The sequence below is a fragment of the Eptesicus fuscus genome, chromosome 7, assembly GCF_027574615.1.
Source record: "Eptesicus fuscus isolate TK198812 chromosome 7, DD_ASM_mEF_20220401, whole genome shotgun sequence".
NCBI lineage: Eukaryota > Metazoa > Chordata > Mammalia > Chiroptera > Vespertilionidae > Eptesicus > Eptesicus fuscus.
This window is the reverse complement of record NC_072479.1, coordinates 58,429,844-58,442,577: the sequence shown is the minus strand read 5'-3', so window position 1 is coordinate 58,442,577 and position 12,734 is coordinate 58,429,844. Positions and strand designations below refer to the sequence as shown.

The following is a 12,734-nucleotide window of genomic DNA, read 5'->3' as shown; positions in this document are numbered from 1 at the left end:
ATGTCTCCTTGCTCCCAAGTAGGGGAAAGAGGAAAATCATGGCTTTAGAATCAGACTTGTTGAACCAGGTGACTTAAAGTACGTCACTAACATCTCTTGAGTCTTAGATTCCTCCTTTGATCCAATTCCTCCGCCCACCCCCCCCGCCCCCATTCTTTTCTGTCATGTTCTCCCAGGCAGGTCTGCATTGCCTATACTGAATCTGGGTTCAGTCAAGTATTTGGTCTCAACCACCCACTGCTCTCTGGATTCATTTTTTTAAAAAAATATTTTTATTGATTTCAGAGAGGAAAGGAGAGGGAGGGAGAGATAGAAACATCCATGATGAGAGAGAATCATTGATAGGCTGCCTCCTGCATGCCTCATATTGGGGATCCAGCCCACAACTCAGGCATGTGCCCTGACCGGAATTGAATTGTGACCTCTGGTTCCTAAGTCAATGCTCAACCACTGAGCCACACTGGCTGGGCTGGATTCACTTAACAAATACTTTAGGGACTCTCTCTCTAAAGCTTAATTTATATATATATATATATATATGATTGATAGATTTTAGAGAGAAAGGAAGGGAGAGGTAGGGAGGGAGGGAGGGAGGGAGGGAGCGAAGGAGGGACATATACTTGTTGTTCCACTTATTTATACAATGTGTGTACCCTGACCAGGGATTGGACCCACAGCCTAGGCCTATTGGGATGACACTCTAACCAACTGAGCTACCCAGCCTGGGCTCTGAGAAAGCTTCTCAAATGGATAATGGAGATCTGCAGCCCTCCACTTGGCTGGCATATATTGCCTTCACTTTAACTTACTATCACTCTGTCTTAGCGCCCACATAGCCATGCTGTAAAGTTATGATCATGGAGTTTCAGAAGCCAAATCGTTAGGAAAGCATTTCCTGACTCCTAATTTGGGTTAAATGGCCCTCCTTCGTGTTCTCCCAAGGCACCTGCTGGTTACCATTATCATTACTCTTAGACTCTTACCATGTTATCTTGAAATCATTTATTCTGATACTATTTTGAAACTTTTCTGTAAATTTAAAATTATATCAAAATGAATAGTTATCTCCTCAAAACACAAACTAGCTATAACCAATTCTGAATATCTAGTTAACAATAATTGTGTTGCCCTAGTCCCGTGGTCGGCAAACTGCAGCTCTCGAGCCACATGCGGCTCTTTGGCCCCTTGAGTGTGGCTCTTCCACAAAACACCACGCCCTGGGCGAGTCTATTTTGAAGAAGTGGCATTAGAAGAAGTTTAAAAAATTGGGCTCTCAAAAAAAATTTCAATTGTTGTACTGTTGATATTTGGCTCTGTTGACTAATGAGTTTGCCGACCACTGCCCTAGTCGGTTTGGCACAGTGGATAGAGCGTAGGCCTGCGGACTAAAGGGTCCTGGGTTCAATTCCCGGTGAGGGCACATGCCCGGGTTGTGGGCTCGATCCCCAGTAGGGGGGAGTGCAGGAGGCAGCCAATCAATGATTCTCACTCATTGTTGATGTTTCTCTCTCTTCCTCTCCTTTTCTGAAATCAATAAAAATATATTTTTAAGAAATTCTATGTTTCTTAGCATTTACAAGAACTCTGGAAGAACACTTTGGTTTTTTTTTAAATATATATTTTATTGATTTTTTTACAGAGAGGAAGAGAGAGTTAGAAACATCGATGAGAAACATCAATCAGCTGCCTACTGCACACCCCCTAGTGGGGATGTGCCCACAACCAAGGTACATGCCCTTGACCAGAATCGAACCTGGGACCCTTCAGTCCAGAGGCCAACGCTCTATCCACTGAGCCAAACCGGTTAGGGCTGGAAGAACACTCTGAATAACCCAAGCCTATTTAAAAATCGACCCAAGAAATGAATATTAAAATACATACATAAACATTAACTTAAACTTTTTCCCCTATGGTTAAAAAAATTTTTTAATTTGAAATATTTTTTTCTTGTAAAATTCCCCTGTAGAGGGCAAAGGCACTCAAAACTATTTCACTGATTTTAGAGCTGTATTCAACATTGCAAAGGTCTCCCTAAAACTGTAAGGTTTAGGAGTGTTTTTTAACAGTCCCCTAATTCTTCCTCCCTTTTTTTCTCCCCTCCTATACATAAACAACATCAAAGGCAGCATTAGGACAGCAATTTTCAATCGGTGTGCCACAATAATTTTTTTTAAATGCAATACCTAAAAAAAAAAAAAAAAAAAGGATTATCTGAGCCCTGGCCAGCGGGCTCAGTGTTCAGAACATTTGCCTATGCATCAGAGGGTCTGGGGTTCGATGCCCATCCCCGGTAGGGGCTTGTGTGGGAGACAACCATTCCATGTATCTCTTTCACAATGATGTTCCCTCCCCACTCCCCTTCCATTCTCTCTAAAAATCAATGGAAAAAATATCCTCAATCCTTGGGTGGGAATTTTTAAAAAAGCAAAAAAGCAATACCTGATGATTTATTTGGGGGCACTGACTTGTTTTCCCTTAGATTGTCAAATAAAAAATGACAACAGCCAACACAATAGGTGTCCAGAATTAATCAAATTTTTGGTGAGATTGGCAAAAAATATATTTTTTGGTTTGCCACAGAATTTTAGTAATTAGTTTATGTATGCCATGAGATGAAAAAGGTTGAAAATCACTGAAGAAGGAAAATAAATTTCATAGAAGCAAACAAAAGAACTGTTTGCATGGAAGCAACTGATTAAATAAATGTGAACAGGAATGTTTGAAGTTAACTCCCTCTTAACGCTTTTCTCAGACAAGATTCGGTGCCAGCAACATGCTGGTGACAAAGTACATAGCCAGAGGCACAGATCGAGGCTTTAAAAAGTAATATCCAAGGGTTTTAGGTATTAACAAGCAGTTATGACTTTTTAAAATTCATTTTGTGTCCTGAAGAAAATGTAAAGATTCTCAGATCCTTCTAAAATCCCTTTTCCCGAAAGTTCTACTTTAAGGCTAAATAAAGTACTGGATATTCCTACAAAACCATTACTATTAACCTAACACCTATGTTGCACAAGATGTTCTTTATGAAGGTGAGTTCCTACCCCTGGATGAGAGTCAACAAAACTCTGAAATATTCAAGTGGTTCAAACAAAGCTCATTGTTTTCTGAACCCTGTGTGTTTTAATAAGGAAGATTACTAGCTACTTTTTGAAAGAGTATTACTGCCTTGTTTTTCCATTCCAGGTCATTAAAGACGCACCATTTTCTGAGTCTTTTCCATCTAGGGTATTCATCTAGTTAGTTCCAAAACTCAATGTGTCCCCACTGGGGGTGAGGGGAAAGAGCTTAGAAAAGCAATGTGAATTTCTAAATTATTCTTGAGAATGTAAATTTGAAATTATTTAATTTGGATAAGTGTATCCTATTTTTCTCTTATGAAAATGAATTTGATGTAAAATGGGAAAAAGGATTGAAGACTGATTACATCTACTTCCTGAGAGTGAATAGCCCCTCTGGTGTTAGTTTAAGAAAAAGGCCTAGAAACTCCATTCCTCTCTACCTAAGTGGGTAGGGTCAGAATGTCTCCCACCGAAAGCCACACAAGCACGCCCAGTTCATAAAGTTCAAACAGTGCTGCTATTGTACAATGTGCTTAATACGCATCAGGGCACCTGTGTGTGCGTAAGTCTCGCTCTCCCTGGCACAATGGCCACTGAAATACCAGCTTAGCCCAGCCAGTGTGGCTCAGTGGTTGAGAGTCGGCCAGTGAGCCAGGAGGTCACGGTTTGATTCCCGGTCAGGGCACATGCCCAGGTTGCAGGCTTGATCCCCAGTGGGGGGGGGGGGGGGGGGGTGCAGAAGGTAGCAGATCAATGATTCTCTCTTATCGGTTTCTATTTCTTTATCTCTCTCCCTTCCTCTCTCTAAAAATCAATAAAAATCTATTTTAAAAACAGAAATATCAGCTCAGACTATTCTTCATTTTACTGATTTTTGTGTGCCATAGTGTTAATCTTGCTTAGTCTATCAGAGAACCACAATTTCAACTCAATATCAAGTTTACAGTTTCTCACCTAAGCTAGACTTTAGAGAACCTGTTTTATAGTTGAAAGAAAAACCTAACATTGAGAACATCTAATGATAAAGAAAGAGAAAATTAATTAGCAAAAGGAAAGAGGGAGTTAAGATCCCGGGAGAGAGTACAGCTGATAATGAAACCAGCTGCTTGGGTGTGAAAGACGATAACAGTTGGAAGAAATTTGGCCAAGCTGGTCAAGAAGGATGTTTTAGACAAAAATATCACTCATCAACCAGAGACTTCAGAATTAGAAGGCCCTGACCCGCTAAAGAGAACTCTTAACTTTATCTGCTCACTGCACTGAGGCTTAATCAGCTTCTTGACTGCTTCTTCTTCGCTTTTACTTCTTTAATGTTTACTGCTCACTAAAATCTTACTTCCAGAGACTACAGCTTCTCTTTGTTCCTCCCAGCTCACACAGTGTGAGCTTCCTCCGATTTCCCCCTAACCACAAATTTACAGCAGTGCATTTCCCTTTGGGGGGCCAACCTGGCCTCCTGGCTGGACACATCTATCCTGGAACACAACTCCAAGTTCTGAGAACAATTTCAAAGACCCCTTTTATATTGAAATAAAAAAGTCTATAAATCAGTCTCTACCTACTTCTAGCCTCAGGAAAAAAAATGTTTTGCCGCCGAAACCAGTTTGGCTCAGTGGATAGAGTGTCGGCCTGTGGACTGAGGGGTCCAAGGTTCGATTCCGGTCAAGGGCATGTTGCGGGCACATCCCCAGTGGGGAGTGTGCAGGAGGCAGCTGAATCAGTGTTTCTCTCTCATCAATGTTTCTAACTATCCCTCTCCCTTCCTCTCTGTAAAAAATCAATAAAATATATATTTTTTAAAAATGTTTTGCCCTCATACTTGCTTAAGTAGTTTTTTCTCTGGCAAATATGAAAAATAATTATCATTAGATTACATTCAACTCATTTATTCTAGTGACAGTATTGGCCCTCCTGATGTACACTGGACTTGACAATTTTAAGTACATATTTTCCTCAATGTTTGTTGTCTTAAAGCAAACAAAATTTATGTGTAAAGACAGACAAAACATACAAGAGTCTCCAACCTGATACATGCCTCTTTTTGCTCTTTGGAACCTGTTAAAATTTTAACTTGTAGGCTTCGTTCATTACCTTGGAGTTTTGTTTTTGTTTTAAATATATCTGTATTGATTTCAGAGGAAGGAAGAGGGTGAGAGATAGAAACATCAATGATGAGAAAGAATCACTGATCAGCTGCCTTCTGCACAGCCGCCACTGGGGATCAAGCCTGCAACCCTGGCATGTGCCCTGACTGGGAATCAAACCGTGACTTCCTGGTTCAGAGGTAGACACTCAACCACTGGGCCATGCCAGCCAGGCATTACCTTGGAGTTTTAACATACACTTGCTTATCAGAGATAAGTGGGGCTAAAACAAATAAAACCCATACAAAATGACCTACTAGCAATAGGCACAAAGACTGAAAACCCTAACTTCCCAATTTGTCTTCATTGGAAACTGGTTCTTACACTAAAAAATATAAGTTACTCTGACCTTAAATTAAAAGTGGAAGAGGAATTAGACAATAAATATATTTTTATCATTCTTGGCCAACTCTTTTATATTCTACTAGAGGCCCGGTACACAAAATTCGTGCACTCGGGGTGGGTGAGTGGACCTAAACCGGCAGTCAGACATCCTTAGCACTGCTGCAGATGCAGGAGAGACTCTCAACAACGCCACTGGGCTCACCAGCCATGAGCCCAGCTTCTGGCTGAGAGGCTCTCCCCCTATGGGAGCACACTATCACTAGGGGGAAGCTCCTGTGTTGAGCATCTGCCCCCTGGTGGTTAGTGAGCATCATAGCGACTGGTCTTTCCACCATTTGGTCGATTTGCATATTAGCCTTTTATTATATAGGATTCTAATTTTATTAAAATATAGTTTACCAGTATATGCCCTGGCGGGTGTGGCTCAGTCGTTGGGCATCAGCCTGTGCACCAAAGGGTTGTTGGTTTGATTTCCGGTCAGCCACATGCCCGATTTCAGGCTCATCACTGGAAGGGGGCATGCGGGAGGCAACCTGTTATAAATCTCTCCCCCCGCTCCTCTCTCTCTAAAATCCATTTAAAAATCTTTTTAATAAATAAGTAAATAAATAAATAAAATATAGCCTATAAACACATATGTTGTTTTATTTTATCAATGATATTCCTAATGGTACCTGAAAGGGCTCTTTTTTTGTGTCTCCAGGGATCAATAACTGTTAATTGTTCTAAATATGTGTGTTAAATTATTAAAAGAATAAATGGCATACAATGAGTAAGACAAGGGTCTAGTTCTTCTAACTCCTTATATTCTACACATTCAAATGCTACCAACCTTCTTTTCCAAAATATTGTATTCAAACCACAGAGACTCAGATAATAAAGATGACAATATTGGGGCAAAAGGCTCCCCTTTCTACCTCAAACACTCAACTCTTTAAAGATGTTACTCCTTTTCCTCCTTACTCAAGTACAAATAAAGGGATTTCACGAAGACAATGTCCTCCACTCTCACCCCTCCAACATGGGACATTCAACCCTACAAGAATACTAAACTGTCTTGTTGCAAAGCTAAATAACTAAACTTATAACACCTGCATACTGCTAGAGTAAGTGATGTTCTTTTTTGTAAATTCAAAGTTTCTCATTTTGCATTAGTTTCCAGTAAGGCCACATGCATACACAGCAGCTTCCTAGAAGAGGAGAATTAGAAGACAACCTTCCATTAGAGCTTTCCACAGAATTTGAGAGGGAAGCGCACAGAAAAGGCGTAACTCTGTCGTCTCACATTTGTATTTAGGAACGTGGTGAGGAGACAGGGAATAAAGACGTCTTTGATTCCACAGCACCCACACAAACTCTTAGCACTAAAAGTCCAACAGAAAACCTATCGCAGGCGTCCTCAAACTACGGCCCGCGGGCCACATGCAGGTGTTTTTGCCGTTTAGTTTTTTACTTCAAAATAAGATATGTGCAGTGTGCATAGGAATTTGTTCATAGTTTTTTTAAACTATAGTCCGGCCCTCCAACCGTCTGAGGGACAATGAACTGGCCCCCTGTTTAAAAAGTTTGAGGACCCCTGCCCTATTGCTTTGTGGATACTATTCTCTAACCTCTTACTTTCACTTCACTGAGTTAAAACTGAACCAACGCTGCTTAGTAGCTCTACAGAGTAATCCAAGGAGCATTGCTGATTTCCTAACAGCAGAATAACATTAGATTCATACCAAACTTCCCTATTCATTAACAAGAAGTGCTGCCAGGCTGCCCAGAAATTCCCCTCCCCAGTCCCGACGTGGTCACACCAGAAACATGAGGAATCAAGTATGCTGCCATCCTGGCCTTTTTGGTATGGGATCCAAAATAAACTGTGCCTAGGCCGCAAGGCTGTGAATGCAATGCTGTTCGATGAAAAACTGAACGGCCGAATAACTTCTCAGGTTTCATTTACCCAACACCGCTTATCACAGACAGACCTGGTCTAGTGATAGCTTCTAGCCTTATTTCATGATAAGATAAACACCTGGCAGAAAGCCTCTAGTTACCGGTAATTTATACTATATACTCAGATCAACATTAATGGCAAGGGTTCGTTGGCAATAGGCTAACAGGGTTCTGAACAAAGGTTAAGTAATGAGGTCAGATTTGTTAAGTTTGGACTTTTTAAGGGGAAAGAAGGCACATGTAGGGAATAGTAAAAAAAACAAAAACAACAACAAAACCAGGCTCTCCCTCCCAGGAGCACAACCAGGCCTTTCCCTTTTCCGCCCCCCTCCCCTATCCCCAGAGGAGTTACCATTACCTCCTAAGCCCTAAGGGCCCTTCCTTTATCTTTATAACTTGTTTCCTAACCCCATTTCTTCTAGGAACTGCTTTTGCTACCTCTGTAATTTAATTTATCCCATAAATGTTCTCTTACAAAAACAACAACAACCCCAACCCTCCCACATGCCAGAAACAGTTGTAAGCACTGCGTGTGTATTGCCTCCTTTCACACTCACCAACACCTCCGTGAAACTGATACTATCAACCCCACGTGAAGTATGCGGAAACAGGAGAACACAGAGGCTGGCAACCTACGCCAAAAGGCGATGCAGGCCGGGAGGGCTCCAGATGCCACAGGCGGCAAGGGAAGCCTGGTTGACCCTGGCCTCACCACACTCACGAACATAAGGGCCAGCAGCATGATGGAAGCCTCTGTCCCCGTGCCCCTCCGTTCACATCGTGTAGCTTCTCCTTCCCCCTCTACAGAGACGTCACGCTCCTTTCGTTTCCTAACGCTCCCGGGAAAGCAGAGGGCAGGATGGGAGCACCTTCTTTCCACACGCAGACCCGCCAGCCGGGCTCCTCAACCTTTCCCCTAGCGACGCTCTCGGACGCGGTGTGTCCGATGGAGGAGGCAGGGAACTGGGGAAGACCAGAAGGGAAGAGGAATCCAAAGGCGATGATATAACAAAGCGTGAGCGACAGCTTTGAAATCAGGCACAGGTGCAACCGGACAGCGGACGGGCGTCCGCCCCGCTGCCACACCGTCTGCAATGACGGCACCAACAGGCCCAAAGCCCACCGATGCCCGAGGCGCAGCGGCCGGGCCGGGCCCTTCCCAGGAGGGCGCTCGGCTGGCGGGCCGCCCCCCAAATGCACCGGCTGTGGAAGTGGGGAGCCCAGGGGGCGGGCGGGGCCCCAGGCTGCGCGGGTAAGGAGGCCGCCCGGGGCCCGGCGGCCTGGTCCGCAGCGGGGAGCCGGTCACCGCACCCTGGATCACGGGTGCCCACGCGGGGGCAGGTCCAGCCAGGGGTTCGCCCGTTTCTCCTAGGCCGTGGGAGGCGAGGGGCGAGGCCCCGAGAACTCTGGTATTCGCTCCCCGCCCGCCCCCGCACCCCACTCCCGGCGCCCTCTTCTCCCTCGGAATAACGCGACTCCATCTAGACCCCGCGCTTCAGGCCGCCCCTGCGCGCCCCGCCCTCGCAGCCCCGCACGGCGTCCCGTGGGCCCCGCACTGGCCCCCGCGCCTTCCCCCCGGCGGGCCCTAGAGCCGCCCGGCCCCCCGGCCCGTCAGGGGCAAACGGAGCGCCCGCCTGACCCCTGACCTCGCCTGCCCTTCGCCTTACCAGCTCCGCGGCCACCTGACCAGCTGTCCCCGCGCCTGGGGCTCCATAGCCCTGGAGCCAGCGCCAAGCAGCCCGACTCCTACACGCCCCGCCATTGGCCGGCAGGATGGCAGCCGCACATTCCTATTGGCTGGATTCTCCGTCTTCCCGGTAGCGGCCTGCGCGCGTGGCAACCGGACTGCGGGTCCCGAGGCTCCGCCCACACCCCCGAGGTCAGGCCGGGGGCGGAGCCCAAGCGGTCTGGGCGGAGCTGCACCCTACCGAGCGGTCCAGCCCCCAGAGGGTGCGTTTGGAGGCTCCCACCCAGCAGACAGGTAAGTTTCGTGCAATAGTCCGCTGTGGCCTCACGTTAGCTACTGACAATCAGCTTGTTTCTTCTGGAGACGTGGCTCGCCCTATAAAGTGCAGCTCCGCCCTATAAAGTGCAGCTCCACCCTATAAAGTATAGCCACCTGCAAAGACCATTTCCTCTCGCCCCCAGAGCCTCATCATAGTATCTGTGCCCTATCAAGAGCACCCCACACCTGAGAGGAACTGCGAAACATCAGCCAGTGCAACCAGTTCGACCGCATCAGGTGCCTGACTCGCCAGCCTTTGTAATGAATCCTTTCCCTCCATTCTACCCATCTGCCTCGCTTCTTCCCCCGAGATTTACCTCCACCTACCCCAAAGTAACCCCACTCCAGCCCCAGCCTCAACCTCACACTCTGGAGTCTTTCTCGGAAGATGGCAGTCAGGCCAGTGGTGCAACAGCGGGGAGAAAACAAATGGTCTGACAAACCACCCTAATTTTCTTCTCGTTCAGAGCTACAGAAACATTCTTAGACACCCTCCCCCTTATATCAAAGATAACCAAGCTTATTTAACCCACTCATAGGCCTAGAGAGGTAAAGCCAAAACCCCCTCCAATTTCTTTCTTCATGTAAAAACTGCTGGGAGAAAATTTTACTAGTTGTCAAAGAGTCCAACAGGAGAGAAGAAGGAGAGTGAATGGACAAAAGAAAAATCCAAATAAAGTACAAAGCAGAAAACGTGGGGACGGAAAACTGGGCTGAGCATCGTCAGTTATCTGGTACAGGCTGGTTTGCACACAGACTTTCTCCTGGAGAGAAAAGAAAATGCACAAGTTAGTCCTGAGGATCTCTCTGTAACACACCTGGGGAGTCTCAGAAAGTCTCTCCAGACCAGAGCCTTTCCTCTGGGAACCTCTGCTGCAACTAGAAAACGACATGGCTGTAGCCATTCTCGTGCCCTTCTGGGTGGGCTCCGTGGGCCACGTCCCCGGCTGAGGCATACTTGCTAGTTACTTACTTAGCTCACAGTGCGGTGCTGCCTCCGTCTTCCGCGGCTTCTTCATTGTGCAGAACGGGTGTGACTCCCTCCAGTGCCAGCTCGTCTACAGGAGCAGACAAGTGTGCCTCCCTTGGTTAAATAAGGGCACGGAGGCTGCTCTGGGCAACGCCACACTGATAAAGACACAGCAGGGAATTTCAAGAGGCAATCCACATCCTTCAAAGCATAATCAGATTTCATCTTTGACCTGCCATGAAAAGGGAAGCATCGTATATCTGCCACTCCTAGATACTAATGGACAATTAATTGAGTTTGAAAACGTGTCATCTAAGATTTCCTCTGTTCGCTCTGACAGGGGACGGAGGCGGCGTATGAAAGGGTGAAGTAAAAGGGGTTGCTTTCCTTCAGGACGCCACTCCTCCTGGAGTCAAGTTGGTTCGGGCACTTGTACCCGGGCTGCCTGTGCATTAGGACTCTGCTCCCCTGAGATGTAAACTGAAACCAATTAACCCCAGGCTTGACAGTCCACAAGTATTTTCCGCATGGGTACGTGAGCCCTGATGCAATTAGGACTCGTCTCCGGGTGTGGGTGAAAATGCCACCCGCCCATCCCTTGGGATTTTAAGGACCTGCTGGCATTTGTCCAATCAGTGATTCACAGGCAGACAACAAAGCCGCACAAACCCAGGACTCTGACTGATGAAAGAAAGAAAAGAGAGAAAGGGAGAAAAGAAGGAAGCAAGCAAGAAGGTATAAAGAAGGCTTTTGAGAAAGAGGGGGAAAAGGGAAGGAGGAAGGAAGAAAGGGAAAAAAGGAAGTACCCTGAGACTGGGGGAAAAAAAAAAAAAAAAACAGAGGAAGTCCAGAATTTCTCAATGTGGGAGGAATTTAAAGGATGAGGAAAATCTGCCTCAGGCAAATAAATAGCTTTGTAGGTCAGCTGGAGAGGCAAAGCTGGGAAGGAGAAGCTTTGGGGTGGGGTAAGGAGAATGGGATGGGATACTGGAAGGAAGGAGTTGCTGCCTTCAGAAAGCTTTCTGGTAGTTTTAAAGGAAATCTGCTTAGGTGTGGAGGCTAGAGGAGGCTAGAGCAGTGTCCCAGCGTGCAAGGCCACACGCAGGCAGCCAGTGGTGTGGTAGAAGTCCAGGAGGTTGGCTATGTCCTAGTTTTTGGTAACTTGAGTATGGTAATATTTACTTTACTAATGGTAATGGGGGAGTTGTGTACTTAAGCAAAAGGGTTTTATTATGGAATGTAGGCCGACTTCCAGGTGGTATAGGTTTCTCTTTTTCAGGCTTCTTTTCTTTTTCTTTTTTAAAAAATATTTTTATTGCCCTGGCCGGTTTGGCTCAGTGGATAGAGCATCGACCTGAGGACTGAAGAGTCATGGGTTCGATTCCGGTCTGGGGCAAATGCCCAGGTTTCGGGCTCAATTGATTTCAGAGAGGAAGGGAGAGGGAGAGAAAGAGATAAGAAACATCAATGATGAGAGAGAATCATTGATCGGCTGCCTCCTGCACACCCCCTGCTGGGGATCGAGCCCGCAACCCAGGTGTGTGCCCTTGACTGGAATTGAAACTGGGACCCTTCAGTCCGCAGGCCACCGCTCTATCCGCTGAGCCAAACCAGCCAGGGCCAGGCTTATTTTCTTTTTAAAAATGTATTGATTTGATTTGATTTGAGAGAGGGAGAGACACACACACAAAGAAATATCGATTTGTTGCTCCGTCCATCCATGCACTCATTCATTGATCTTTGCATGTACCCTGACCCAATTGAACCCCCAACACTGGCGCGTCCAAACGATGGTCCAAATGAGCTACTTGGCCAGGGCCAGGCTTATTTTCTCATGCATCTTGTCTGAAGCTTTTGAGGACAGATTTCCAATGCCCAGAGGAATAGTAGATGGCAAGTTGTATGATTTTTATCTTTTAACCAATTTGAGGGAAACAAATTAATTTGAGACAAAATTAAGGCAAGTTTTGTAAGACGTTTTTATTTTTCGCTTGGGGTAATGAGGAATTTTAGTTTTGTGAATAAGTTGTGACTGTCCAGTTTGGGTGTGTAACTTGGGGGGGGGGATTTTAGTGGGGGGTCGGGAGCAAAATATGTTTTGAGTTCTTTTCTCCGTAGGTCTGTCTAGAATCTCAAAGGCAAATTACGCAAGGTAACAGAAAAGAAGAAAATCCAGTGTCAGGATAATCAGAACACCACCGGTTTATAGTTTCTAGAGACTAGAGCATGAGCAGCTCTCACTTTGAGGTCTGTGGTGGAGCTGTCCA

General features: G+C 45.8%; 1 protein-coding gene across 3 annotated transcripts in view; it reads right to left on the bottom strand.

Annotated features, from left to right (window-relative positions):
* Positions 1–9,483, bottom strand: part of SLC11A2 (solute carrier family 11 member 2) — a 43,700-nt gene extending 34,217 nt beyond the window's left edge. For all 3 annotated transcript variants that reach the window (XR_008556610.1, XR_008556609.1, XM_054719074.1), the window contains exon 1: positions 9,160–9,483. The gene's annotated coding sequence lies outside the window, so the exon portion shown is untranslated. The remainder of the gene's footprint in view (positions 1–9,159) is intronic.
* Positions 9,484–12,734: the final 3,251 nt, after the last annotated feature.